This window comes from Triturus cristatus, chromosome 5_1, assembly GCF_964204655.1.
Source record: "Triturus cristatus chromosome 5_1, aTriCri1.1, whole genome shotgun sequence".
NCBI lineage: Eukaryota > Metazoa > Chordata > Amphibia > Caudata > Salamandridae > Triturus > Triturus cristatus.
Window position 1 is genome coordinate 447,609,734 of NC_140587.1, and position 14,236 is coordinate 447,623,969.

The 14,236-nt window shown below is 45.2% G+C and overlaps 1 protein-coding gene across 3 annotated transcripts in view; it reads left to right on the top strand.

Annotated features, from left to right (window-relative positions):
• Window positions 1-5,707: 5,707 nt before the first annotated feature.
• The window catches only part of GEM (GTP binding protein overexpressed in skeletal muscle), a 208,834-nt gene continuing 200,305 nt past the window's right edge, over window positions 5,708-14,236 (top strand). The window contains exon 1 of one of the 3 annotated variants that reach the window (XM_085605263.1): window positions 5,708-6,247. The gene's annotated coding sequence lies outside the window, so the exon portion shown is untranslated. The remainder of the gene's footprint in view (window positions 6,248-14,236) is intronic. The other 2 variants (XM_085605265.1, XM_085605266.1) reach the window with 2 other exon arrangements.

Below are 14,236 nucleotides of genomic sequence, written 5' to 3' on the forward strand. Positions count from 1 at the left end.
TCTACATATACATTTATATACCTTAAAAATATCATACTTTACGACATGCAATGCAGGGTAAAGGCCTGCGTTGGAAAACCCTATGTGGCATTGTAAAGCACTGTAGAGATCAACGTGTTGTAATGCCCGAGGTGTAAAGGCACGCTCTGTAAAGTCTAATATTCATCAGTGCAAATGAACTGTTGACAGATAAAACATCCAGAGAAATATATAGAATTATAGAGACTCTATATGCATGATTTTAAGTGTGCTGTTTAAAGAATGGAGACAAGTACGAATTTTCTTTCTAATAAAAAAAAAAACTAATCACCAGAGTGCTACAAGTGTTCAGCATGTATTCCTCAATATGAAGACGATGAAGTCAATCCACTCCGGGGCCCCCACGGACCTCTGCCCCCACCACATTTTCAACAGAGCCGCCGACACCATCGCACCCATGCTCTGCCACACCATCAACCGCTCCCTGGCAACCGCCTCGTTCTCTGACGACTGGAAACACGCTGAGATCAATCCCCTTCTGAAGAAACCCTCAGCGGACCCCACCGACCTCAAAAACTACAGACCCATCTCCCTGCTCCCGTTCCCAGCGAAAGTCATCGAGAAAGCCATCAACAGCCAACTCGCCACATTCATCGAAGAGCACAACATCCTCGACTCCTCCCAATCTGGCTTCAGAAAAAACCACAGTACGGAAACCGCCCTCCTCGCCGTGACAGACAACATCCGTAACTTACTGGACAAAGGAGAAACAGCAGCCCTCATCCTCCTCGACCTCTCAGCGGCGTTCGACACAGTCTCTCACCGCACCCTAATACGCAGACTCCATGACGCAGGGATTCAAGACAAGGCCCTCGACTGGATCCGCTCCTTCCTCTCTCCGGCAGAGCACAGCGGGTCAGACTCCCCCTTTTCCTCTCGGACCCTACACCTACCACCTGCGGAGTCCCCCAGGGGTCCTCCCTCAGCCCTACGCTCTTCAATGTCTACATGGCTCCGCTCGCCCCCATCGTCAGAACCGACGGACTCAACATTGTGTCATACGCAGACGACACCCAACTCATTCTCTCCCTATCCAACGAACCCAACACCGCCAGACACAACATTCGAGAAGGCATGGAAGCGGTCGCCAAATGGATGAAAAACAGCTGCCTACAACTAAACACCAACAAAACGGAAGTACTCATCATGGGCCCAGACGCCTGGAACAACACCTGGTGGCCCCCCGCCCTCCGAAGCCCGCCCGCCTACCCCCACGGAACACGCACGCAACCTGGGAATCATCCTGGACTCAGAGCTCAAAATGGACCGCCAGATCAACTCTGTCTCGTCCTCCTGCTTCCACACCTTCCGCCTCCTACGTAAGACCTTCAAATGGATGCCCCTCGATCACAGAAGGACCGTCACTCACGCCCTGGTCACCAGCAGGCTCGACTATAGCAACGCACTCTATGCCGGAATAAACAAAAACCTCACCCGCAAGCTACAGAACATCCAAAACGCCACGGCAAGACTGGTCCTCAACCTGCCAAGACACTGACACATCTCCCAGCACCTGCTCACACTCCAGTGGCTCCCCATCGAAGCTAGAGTCACCTTCAAGATGCTAACCCACATTCACAAGGCCCTCCACGACACCGGACCAGCATACCTGAATAGCCGACTCAAATTCCGCGCACCCCAAAGGACCTTACGATCAGCACAGCTCTCCTACGCCGGATCGGGAGGCCGCTCCTTCTCCTTCTGCGCGGCCAGAGCCTGGAACGACCTTCTGCTGCACCTCAGACAGATAACATCGCTCCCCATCTTCGCAAGAAACCTCAAAACCTGGCTCTTCAACAGACCCCCTCCTTGATGGACTGGAACCTGCGAACCCCCACCCACACCCCCCAGTGCCTTGGGACCCTTACGGGTGAGTAGTCGTGCTTAACAAACACCTGATTTGATTTGAATATAACAGCTTTCTCGAAAAATATGAACTGACAGATATTATAAATAGCATTTCTTCTTCTGATAGTTAACCTAACCATTCAATTGGGTTTGTTCTATGGATCCAGACGCTGTAGTCCGGGCAAAGCTTATTATGATCACAAGATTTGTGTACAATTAACGCAGAAATAACCAGTCCAGCCACGACAGGGCCATAAGGAGTAGCAGCTAGCAAGAGGAATAACACAAACGCTATCAGTCCTGAAAGCCCACAGGAAAAAGCCATGGAGAACACACCCCAAGGAAAAGCCCTCCAGTCTTTTCCTTGCTGCCCAGTTATAGTCGCCTGCCTCACACAATGCATGTCAAAGGGTGTACTGAATAAGGGATTTATTTGACCTCTGTGGGCAGTATGAGTTCAAAAGGCAGTTAAATCAAAAAGGCCTATTCAATCCTTGCAGGCATTTTCATATGTGAAACATTCAGAAGACATTGCAACAATGATTAGGGAGAATCAAAACTCAATTTGATTTCTCAAACGTTCACTCTTAAGTGTCTGTACAGAGTAGATCTTGGCAATATTAGCGCCAAGATAAAGATATAAGAGTTTGTAGAAAGCATGGTTTAAAGCCTTAATTTTAAAGAATTCAATATCACACTGGTGTAGATGGTGTTCTTACCCTGTTGCTTATATCATCTGCAGAGTACATTATACAAAAGGCACCCAGTTTTCCTTTTTTACTGATTTTACAGATAAATATAGACAGAAAACAATCTATTTCTTGTCTGTACTTATCTTAAAATATGGAAAATACAGAAAATAGGTTCGGGATGATTCTCACTACTGGCAATCATGAGTGTCAGGGCAATAGCTGTGCAGATTGACAGGTAGAGTTAAAAAAATAAAAAAGATTTTTTTCTGATGCTTAACTAACTGCAGCAGTCAACTGTTTAAGCTGTTCTGCAATGCAAGTGATTTTAGAGGACTGTTTTGTACTCAGTGGACATTCAAACATGAGTAAACATTTGTCATTTAAATAAACATGGAAATATAGCCTTTGCAGCTTCATATTTTTACACTAAGCTCAAAATAAATACAAATAAAATTAGGAAAAAATAAATATGGATACATAAACATGTCCCAAAAAAATACCATAAAAGTGAGAGCCCTAATTATGCATGATTCCATGCTCTACTTGTAAGGCAATAGATTCCCTTTTGAGCTCTCTAGTTTGGGCAGGCAAAAGAATTTGGGTGCAGCTACCTATCCTCAAGTTAGATAGAGTGGTGCGTGGATCGCCACCGAGTCCAGGAAAACGGTCACTCATGCGCTCGTAAGCAGCAGACTTGACTATGGCAATGCACTCTATTCCAACACTACCCAGAAACTCCCCAAAAAACTACAACGTCCAGAACGCCTCCTCCAGACTCATCCTGAACATCCCACGCCGCAACCACATCACCAGCCAACTGAGAGACCTACACTGGCTACCTGTCAACAAAAGAATCACCTTCAAGCTCCTCACGCATGCCTACAAAGCACTCCACAATGCCGGACCTGCATACCTCAAACACTACCTCTACTTCCACACTCCCACCAGGCATCTCCTCTCCGCCCAACTGGCCCTGGCCATCTGCAAAACCAAGGCTGGAGGAAGATCCTTCTCCCACCTCGCTGCAGAGACCTGGAACTCCATGCTGCTGCACCTCAGGAAATCACCATTGTTGCTGTACTTCAGGAAGGATCTCAAGATCTGGCTCTTCGACTGAACCGCAGACCACCCCCCCCTCCCCTCTTAGTGCCTTGAGACTCTTATGGGTGAGTAGTCGCGCTTTATAAGATTACTGATTGATTGATTATGCCTCCCTGATCTTGAATTATGCCGTATTGCAGCTCAGCCCAAACACACAGCTTATTGGTACAGTGATATGGACAAATATGCGCAAAATTACTGCTGAAAGGTTACTGAGATGAGGAGCCCCTTCCTATTACATTGAAGGGAGGTGGGGGCACCACTGATCATCCTCAGACATTTCTCTGCTACTTGTGAGACTGCTGTTCATAGGGTTCCGAAACACTCCCAATTCATAGATCCCTGGAGATTTGGTTGTTGCAGCCATTTCGCAAAATCAGTAGAGATATGTTCATATGACCTATACCTGTCTGACAATTTTATTACATTTGAGAATGTACAACATCAGTTTGGGGTTGAACCTGGGCAGTTTATGCAATATACAAAGATGTCCAGAACTGCAAACGAGATTTGGCTGGGGGTTGCCTCGCTTCTCATCCAGCCTATGTAGTCCTAAAAACACTCATGTTATGCCAAAACTGCTGTATCCCATCTTAATAAGGCGACAAATCAGTGCTTAATTTGAGCCAGTGGTTTCCGGTGCTCGGCATTGGCACTTAATTGTTAACACCTGCACTTAAGACAGTCTGCCACATGCTGGCACTGTCTATCTAATTTAGAAGTGAGCAGAACAACAGTCATTTATTGATTAAATATATATTAGAAAGGACTAATACCGTCCGCCACAGCCCTCGTTGTTGTCTTGGGCACCTGAAATAGTCTTAATTATCACACTTGTAAGAGTGTGATGGTTAGTAGTTGTGTTGGTACTGTCATTAGCAGCACTGGTGTGAGCAATGGGTGGTGCCAGTTGCAGTACCAGTACCAGTTGCAGTGCCAGTTGCAGTAGCCCTAGAACTAGATCATCGACATGCAGAAAATGTGGGAAGGGAAGAGCTGACGTCTTCCACATGACATGGAACTGTGTGAACATACCAGTGTTTGGGAAAATGTGGAGTCCAAATGAGTAGAAATTGTAAATATTCCTAATGTAATGCCAATTAAACGTTGTCTGCTTAATCTTATAACCAAGCCTGAAGGACAGAGGGTCAAATGTAAGTGTGCTTTTCTTGTGCTGGTGTTAGGAAAACGCCGTATTGTTGTTCCCTGGCTTGGGTCCCGCAGTCACATTGGCCTGATAGGTGAAAGTCTTTTCCCAGTGGGCTGTCACGAAGGAAATCAGAATGATAACGGCCAGAACAAATGGTAAATATCCAGAAGATCTAGAGATGTGGTTCGAAATGCTGCATGTGCTGGTGGCGAGAAATGGCAAAAGGAGGAGATGGTATTGTGGTTGAATGATTGGAAGTGTTATAGAATAACAGTGGTTTCTGTGATTATTGCTATGGTCCATTCTTCATTTGATTCCTGTTTGTGTTATAATTTATGTTTAAAAATACAATTAAGTTACAAAAAACTTTGAAGAATTAATGATTGTTACAGAGCATAGATCTGTGCAGTTGCACAATGGGGGCTCCTGGGGGTGACATTCGAAGAATGTCCACCCCTGGGCGGCTTCGGGCCAATGGTACGGCCCAGGTGCAGCAGTTGTACGGGTGAGGTGCCTGCTTTAGAACGCGGCGATTCGTTTGTTGGGCCGCTTTACATTTATTTCTGGGTGAGCCCTCCCCGTCAGTGAGGGAAGCTTTAAGGCTCTTATGTGAGGCGGGGCGGAAGATTTATTGGTCCTGGGAGTGCTCAACCAGGCTTGGACGGGGTTTGAAAGGAAGAGGAGGGCGTCAGCTGATGGCGTTTCTGTGGCTGTGCTGGCATGCTCCTCGGGTGACAGCTCACCTGTTAATGGTTGTCATAAGGCGGGTAGCATAGCTATTAAAGGAAGTTTGAAGGAGGAAATGGGGCGTAACACAAACCCCCGCAGCCCCCGCGGTGCGGGGGGCCCCCAAGCTCCAGGGCGCCCCCTCAGCACAGTGCTCGGGTCGGCCAGAGAGGTCCTAATCGGCGGCGGTTTCCAGGGGGTGGGCGGAGGGGTTATGCCCTTCCAATTATTTAATACGCGATGTGGATGGTAATTATAAAAGCAACAATTACCATCCAATTTTAAATTATATAAAAAGAGTTGATGGACGTCAGGCTAAGTCGTCACAGCGTGACGTTTTGGAAAGGGAGGGGTTGCAGCATTTGGAAAATGGCCTGACGTCAGAGCGGTCATGTGCTCTAAACAGTTACAGGGCGCATGCTTCTGTGCCTCGTGTATTCTGTTTAGAGCTGTAACTGAGAGGCGATTTCAGGAGTTGCAGCTGGGCCTCATTGAAAGGAAACATCATGGACTGTTGACACGCTTTGCGAGAATGCGCAAATCTGTACTTTACCTGAGGGAGCTGTAACAGGAACATAAGACCTGACTGGAATATTTGACCTGCGCAAGGGTTGATGCTTCAAAATTATCTGTGTAAATCCTGGAGTGAGTGGCAATCCAGAAAAGAATACTCCAGGGAGGCCTTCCTCATGTGAGTTCGCCAAAGTTCAGTGTGGTGCAGTGGTGAAAGTGGGAGGGCGCGGCCAGTTAAGTTTGCAATTGAAATTGTACACAGTATTTGTGACGTTTGTGAATCCGTAGACATTATCGGAAAGCATTCAACCCTTAGTAAAGTAATACCGAGCAGTTTCAGGTGTACTACTAACATGGCTGTTAAAAACTTAAAGACAAGGGTAACAAATCATTCTGGAAGGAGCTGTACACTATTTGAACTCCGAAAGATCCGTTGCCTTTCCCAGCGGCAAACACTGTCAGTATGTAACAGTGTGTGTCACATGTGACAACGTGAATACAGTTCCTTCAAATTTGAACTGGGACTTTTGTGCGCCAACTCCCCTTTTTACACAAAATACACACTCGCTGTGCTTATGTTTCTGTATGTCAGCCTTTTGGATTTTATCGCCTTGAAACGCTCTCGGCTAGGTTTAGAAAGTTGGAACAATGAAGCGCTTGAAGGCATGCTTCCATTGTATATTCAGACTAAATCAATAAAGTTGATTTGAGCTATTCGGTATAAATATTGGTGCCCTGGAACCCAAATATGTGTGTGAGCGTGCGCGCCCAGTCTCCTGGCACAGTTTAGAGCCTTGTCCTGTTTTATGCGCCTGCAATCCATAAAGTTGATTAATTGAACCCCACTTTTATCACCATTTTATTTGTCATGTTTCCTGCTCTCCACCGGAGGGGCGACGCTCCTCCACTCTCATGGGAGCACCGCCCCTGCCTTGCGTAATTGAGGCAGGTGCCTGCAGTCAAGTACACTGGACTCCAAAAAAAGAAAGAATCCTGGAACGATAGTAAAAAATCATTGATATAAATTAGCATTGGTATGGATTCACTCTCATTTGTAGTACAGTGATAGGATTTAACCTCATTGATGACAACTGCGTGATTGGGTGATCCGTGTTTGAGGATTGAGTATTATTGGTGGCATAATGTGAGTTTAATTTTCATTGGTGGTCCATTGTGAGTATGTACTCCAATGGTGGAGAATTATGAGGATACCTCAATATGTTTACTGTAGTGAGAAAATTGCTGCCTATTGTTTTCAAAAGTGTGAAGACTGCTGGATAATTTCAGAACAATACGAGGATTTCTGCATACATTTAATACATTATGAGACCCCTGCATACAGTGAGCTCAGAGTGAGAGAAAAAAGCAGGCGCTTAGGCTAGTTTGAGGATTCCTGAATAGCATTACTGCTGTGTGCAGACCAATGTATTATTTTGGGGATGTATGCCTGTTCTATTTGGTGAAATGCAAAAAACATCAATAAGGGGAGTTCAGTGTGACCACACAGCTTGCGGCACCAGCGATATTGCACATGAAGTACCCTTGATAGCTCTGCTACTGGCTACTCCTACATAATGTCTCTCTGCATGGGGTCTCCTGCAGGGTCATATTGGGACAGAAAATAGGCCTGGCTCAAAATTAAAAGTGGTCTCTTTAATCGAGTCAGATAGCTAAAAAGTGTTCCACACTCACAAATCGGGGCAGTTTTGAACTGGTAAAGACAAGCTGTATAGGTGTTTTGCAAAGTATGGGAGACTACATGCATTGGTGATAGCTTCAGACAATGTTTGTGGTAATAGAGTAATTAATAATAAAATCAGGCCCACCAGACCATAAAACAAGCTCACAAACAGCATAAAAGTCTGCGAAAATACACTGACATTTCGGACCAGCCCTTCGGACACTGCCCCATTGCCCAACAGGCCAGTTCGACTCTGGCCTCCTGCATTACTTTAGTGCTGGGTGAGAACTTGTGCACCACTTTGGCACTGGGGGCCTCATTTATGAGGTTTTGCCCATTTGTGCGGGGCAAAAAACCAAATCACGAGCAGCTCCTTTTCGGGCGTTTATTGGCCCGTTGTGCACATTTTTACAAGCTGGGGCGGCGCCTCAGCAGTATCGGAATCAACACGACACTAAATCATCATTGGCAGCCAGCCCTGAGGAGCGCACTGTGCAGCATAACTAAGCCTTGATTGGCCAGTATAGTAAGTGCTACTGCACTGCACTGCACGCACCACCTAAGATTATTTTAAAAGTGTACATTCATGTTTGGGTCCCAGGACCGTCAATCTGGTAGCGCGCGAAAGCGCTACCAATGACGGCCCGCAAACATGTATAATGAAGAGCCAGCCCATGGTAGACTTGTAAAGCTGTCCTGTTATTTAGCGCATTGCAGGCACCAACGCACATGGTGATGTGCATGAATGCATCCAGTGAGTAACTACTTCAACAGGCCAACACAAGTTGTTGACTCGAACCGACTCCCAGTTGGACCTCGGGCGCCTGGCTGAGGGCAGGTCGTGTGAGAGTAATACTTTTACTTTCGACTCTCCTTGTGGTGCATGTAGATCGTTGGGAGATTCAAGCAACTGCAAGTACGTTTTTCTACTAGTTTATACACAGTTTTTTGGAGTTGGGACTTCTGAAAAGAAAAAATGCGCGTCACTGGGGGTGAGGTTAGGGAAAGGAGGACACAGCACCCAATAGAAGTGCTTTCTGCATCATGTGTAGAGAGAACGTGTGTTGCAGGCTCTGGCCTTGCCCTTGGACACGGGGTCAAAGCTTGACAGTGACAGGGGAAGTGTTTTAAATGGGCCTGCACATGTAAATATTCTTCTCTTTGGTAATGGAACATTATTTTGCAGTTATGTAGCAGTGTAGTTGTGTTCAAAGCACTAGAAAGTTCCTTGTATATTGAGCAGTTTTGGGCAACAAACAAAGTGTCAAGTTAACTCTGCTGATTAATTTACCTGCAGGAGAGGTGAGTTTGGTCTAGTGGCAGTTTTCCTTTGTGTAAGGGAGCCCAGAGGGTTAATATTGTAGCTGCCACGTATTCGCATTGCTGATGTGACATTCCATGTTTGCAGTGACTTATGAGTGACGTTCCACAGCAAAATGTAACACTTCAAATACATTTTATACTGTGTTAAAATAATGAGTTGCATTTTCACTGTGCTTTAAGTCATAGGCTTGGACATCGTAGCACTATAAATACAGAAGTCGTTAACCACCACTGCTTACCTCCCTGCCAGCTAAAAATCTGTTCCTTACTGTCTGGTTACACTCATCAGCAGTGACGGAATTAATGTAGAAGATTTCATAATGCAAACAAATGCATTTTCTACTGATTACTTTAATTTGGATTTATCTTTAAACTTTATTTTGAATGCTGTTACCTGAAGGTGAAGACAATCAAAAACTAGTGACTGAATAAACATATTTTGTCCTCCAACCTTCTTCCCTCTCATCCAGCCTGGTACTGCTCCAACTGCAGCACTCAAGTTAGTCTAGTGATGAGGTGCACTGGACACACCTGTAGTATCCTGAAGGTGCTGCCGGGCAAAGCCTTCAGAGTGCGTGGTGAAACCCAGTGTGGTGGACCGGTCTGCAGACATTGCTGAGGTTACCTACAGTCCCAAGGCCTGCCAGACAAGGCTACTCTTTGACCTTCTTAGTCACTGTCTCTTGCTGTTACACTAGGTGCTTCTAAGTGCTTGTTAGTAGTACCCCCTTTAAACTGCACCTGCCACCACTCACTGGACGGTCCACAGAGACCCCTTCGTGATCGAAGGCCAGGCGCTGGTGATGGATAAGTTGCTTGCTATCTTTAGGCAAACTGTCCATAGGGCAGAATCGGGGCTGTTCACAGCAGAAAAATCCCCCCACACTGCTCCAGTGCCAGCTGCCTGCCAGCAGCACAATCATAGAGAGCGCGCTGTGAGAGTCTCACAATGCTGTTTGCGTGGTGAGCATGGTAACATGAAAACAAACCAAAATTCAGCCACTGGCTGGGATTATCATTACAGGCTTTCTGTTGATGGTACAGAAGTGCCGGATCCTGGCTGTGTTTATGTTCTGCAGTGACACCCGATGACCAGGTGGAGGGCTGGCCTGGTGCAAATGTATTTAAGCTGCAGGGCAGAATTATATGTGTGTTTTTAGAGAAGTGTTAACACTATAGGTCACAACGCTGCTCCTTAACAGCCAAAGCGTAGTCGGTTATAAGCTCCTAATTGCGACGCTGGACAACCAGTAGCGCAGCAGGTGCTGGCAGTGGCTGCTTTTATCATAATATGAAGCGACGTGTTGTGATTCTTCCAGGAGCTACAGTATGCATGACTAACACATTTTAGTGCGGTGATGCGGAAATCAGTACTAAAATGCCTTAGTCCAACCCCTGATGCGTTGTACTTGGCAGGACTATAATACGCCTGCTGCAAAGGACCTGTGCCATTCATATCAAAGAATAAAATTTTAATGGCACAGCTCAGTGGGTTACTGCTTTTTTCACAGAGATTCTGTTGTTACTGTGTACTTCATAAGTTACATTCGTGATCTAGAACAGTGAGCTATAAACTGCTATCTAAGAGCTGCATGGTACATGTTAGAAATTGATGTTTTTTCCCAGTCTTTCTATTTTGATGTTGCTAAGAAAGGTTTGTTTGGGTAGAAATACATTTTTATTTAAGTCGACCGTAAACACTGTTATGTTCTGAGTCCTGAGTTTGTCCTTCTCCAGACCAAGCACCGAAAAAGTGCCTACCATTATTATGAATCTTACACCTTTTGGTCTTCTTTGCCTCCTGTAACATTTTCTATGCATTAATTCACAAATATATGATTCATTGTGTCTGGATGTGTGATTTTGAAAATGTGGAAAGTTTTGCTTTAGGAGCAGAGATGAATGAAGTGCTTTTTAAATGCGGACTGTAGCATCTGCAGTTGTAAAGCAAGCATTCAAGCCTTTGGCCATTCTGCCGGTTAGATAAGATGATTGTTACTGATGAGGTATGTTTCACACAAGATGCCCTATTAGGCACATTATGTCATACCGCCTTCAATTCTGATCTGCTTTCGAGGCACCATGTTTGTTGAGACTGAGTGTGGTGGGGTAGCACATGCAAAGAAGGTGGGACTGTGTCTGACAAAGGGTAGGGTGTTGAAAATGCACTTGAGAAAGTTAATTATCATGCAATTTTAGTGTCAGTAAATGGTCATGGTGAAAGACTTTGAAGTGTAGGGGATGCAGTAATAAGAATAAGTAACTCTCCCATTTGGCCCATGTACATTTTAACTGGAGGGAGTGGGCCTCTAATCTCAGCTTGCCAAACGAGTTGTTCTGAAGTTTCTTTAGTGCCAAGGTGGTTTCTTTATATGTGCAGCATTGCATGGTGTTAATCCTGCGAGATCCATGAAATGCATTAAATGCCCTGTTTGAGGAGCTACATGACAGAGTTTCAACATTTCAGCATTTCGACTTCACTAAAATAGGTAACAGTCTGCTTTTGAAACGTTTGTTCATCAATGCCAGGTTCAGGTTTGGATTTGTGGTGAACAAAGTAACAGGTCCTAATGGGGACCGATCTTCAAAATCTGTAGTTACTAGACGAATTGATAAATGATAGCGTCTAATTGTGAAATTAAAGACTAACTCAGTTACTAAAATGGCACCCTCGTTTACAGTTTGTATAAAACATTATACAATTAAGTTTCGATTAACTTTAAAACGTGTGCTTTTGAATTATATGAATTTAAAGGGGCATTTTAGTAATGTAATTATAATTTTAGTTTTTCCCGATTTAGTACATATTCATAACAAATAATTTGGGTATACAAGGTACGTGTGCATTTCTATACCTTAGGAATTGACAAGTACAACAGAGATGGATTCATTTTGAAAACTGTAGAGAAAACGGTCTTCTGTGAAAAATATAACTACGTTTTCGGAGCATAGTTTATTGACGAGTTCAACATTTGACACTAAAAACAGTGGAAATAATCCTTTTCTATAACTATTTGGCCCATCTCAAATAAAGTGATCATACAGCATTACCAATGCAGTTAATTTTGACACTTGAAAAAATTGTTCCAGGTCTGAGAAAAAATTGTGAAGAAAGTGTAGATAAATAAAATTGTATAGTAAGGGAAAGTACAGCATGAGAGAGTAATTGTCTAAGTTTCCAAAGCAACGTTTTCTAACTAGCATTTTATATAATTCTTTGAGGAATGTGACATCACTTTTTGAGATGCTTGAAGCAGTGTCAATGACATTTTAGATGTTCACCAGTCCTTCTCAGTGGCTTCCTAATGATTCCGGAAGGTGCAGTGTCAGAGCTATAGAAGTGAAATGAAAAGAGAACACAGCATTAGGAGCCAATGGAGTTCCAGATCTATTGGGAACGTCCATTTGTACTCCCTTAGTCCATTAATGGATTGTGTTGCTGTATTCGGGGTGTTTTTAAAGGTTCCAGATTGCTGTCTGGAATACTGAAGGGCAGGACGTAGCCTCCATGCAGGCGTGACAAGACCAGTGCATGAAAAGCCATTCTCTAGTCAGGCTTGGGGCCAGTGGCGTAACATTAGCCCCCGAGCTCCAGGGGGTCCTCTCCAGCACTGTGCAAGGGGGCAGCGACCTCCTGACTGCGTCCGGAGCGTGGGGGGCCCCCTCCCTGAACTTTGCAGGGGGGCCCCCTCAAGTTTCGTTACGCCACTGGGAGGAATCTCTCCTTACCTCCACTCGGCAGCCTGCTTCCTCGGTTCTAAGGAGAGGGAGGGGCAGGTAGCGCACACGCGCGGTGAGAGGCAGGTTATTAGGCAGAGGGAAATTCACACACACACACACACACACTGGCTCATCCCTGTCTTTGTATTTCTTCTCCTTGCTATAGATCTAATCTGACTCCTGAAGGGAATTCTTTTGTTTTATAGTGGTAGAGGGGAGTGAAACAGGTAGTGAAGATAGTAACTTACCTTATTAATACATACACCCTGCTACACACTCACCTTTACAGGTTCTCACTCTTTCAGGGACACACACATCTTCCATCCACGCGTACCTCCTGCACTGATCGCACCGAGGGACTTTCTTGCTTTGACCACGTTGGGCATACTTGGTGCTATAGGGAAGGGGGGACCTGCTCTTCAGCTTCTTGCATCTCGTTCCTGCGGAAACTTCAGGTGAGCCCTGATAATTTATGTCTATATGAAAAATATATCCCCTTGTTGTTCCTGTTCAGGACCGCCAGGAAAAGTGGCGTTCCCGAACAGAAAACATAACGATGGCCCCCTAACCTAGCAGAAAACTCCAAGGGTATCAAGGTTATTAGGTTTTTGATTTTGAAAAGCAAGCTTCCACTTTGAGAGTGTGTTTCTTAATAAGCATAAGCTTCACTGGGTGGCTGTATGAAAGATGGCAGCTGCTCTGCAGAGCTACAGAGCCCTCAGAGGAGCCACCATGGCAGCCACTCCTCTGAAGGCACACAGATCTCCAGGGAAGCAATGATCTCCGTTGTTGGTGGGCAGTCATCCATCAAACCATAAATAAGGTTTGTAAACACTGGTCCAAGGCAAAATGACCGTCAAGGGAGGAACACCAGCCAATACCAAGAGCAGTGGGCCAACAAACTGCACGTCATTGCAAGCCAGCCACTAACACGGATCCACACCACAGAAGTGGAATGCCAACTGGGAGTAAGTCACACAAGGGGTAGGGCAACTCCTAACACCTCTTGTGCTACTGTAACCTCAAACTGAGGGAAGGCAGGGCACTGCGATGCCTTGCACTCAGGATCCATAACCACAGCCAGAAATGAAATCCAAGCAAGTAAACACCACAGACAGCAAAAATGTCAGGAAGTTGGAGACTTGTGTGCAGTTTTATCGCGATTACTGTGGCTAGAAAGAAACAAGCATTAGCAAAACCAATAGGTCTTGCCTATGCAAGAGCTATTGGCTTTGCCAATATGTTTTGGCAATGTTGTACAACAGAGTGGCTGCTGTTCAACATGTCTAACAGATAGTAGGGTAAAGGAGAGGTGTAAGGCAGAGTGTTATGGAGTAGCGTGTAGTGACGTACAGTAGAGTTGAGTAGCATGGAGAGGAGTGAAGTGGAGTGTCATGGTGTAGCGTACACTGTTGTGGAATGTCGTGGAGGGAAAGAAGTGTT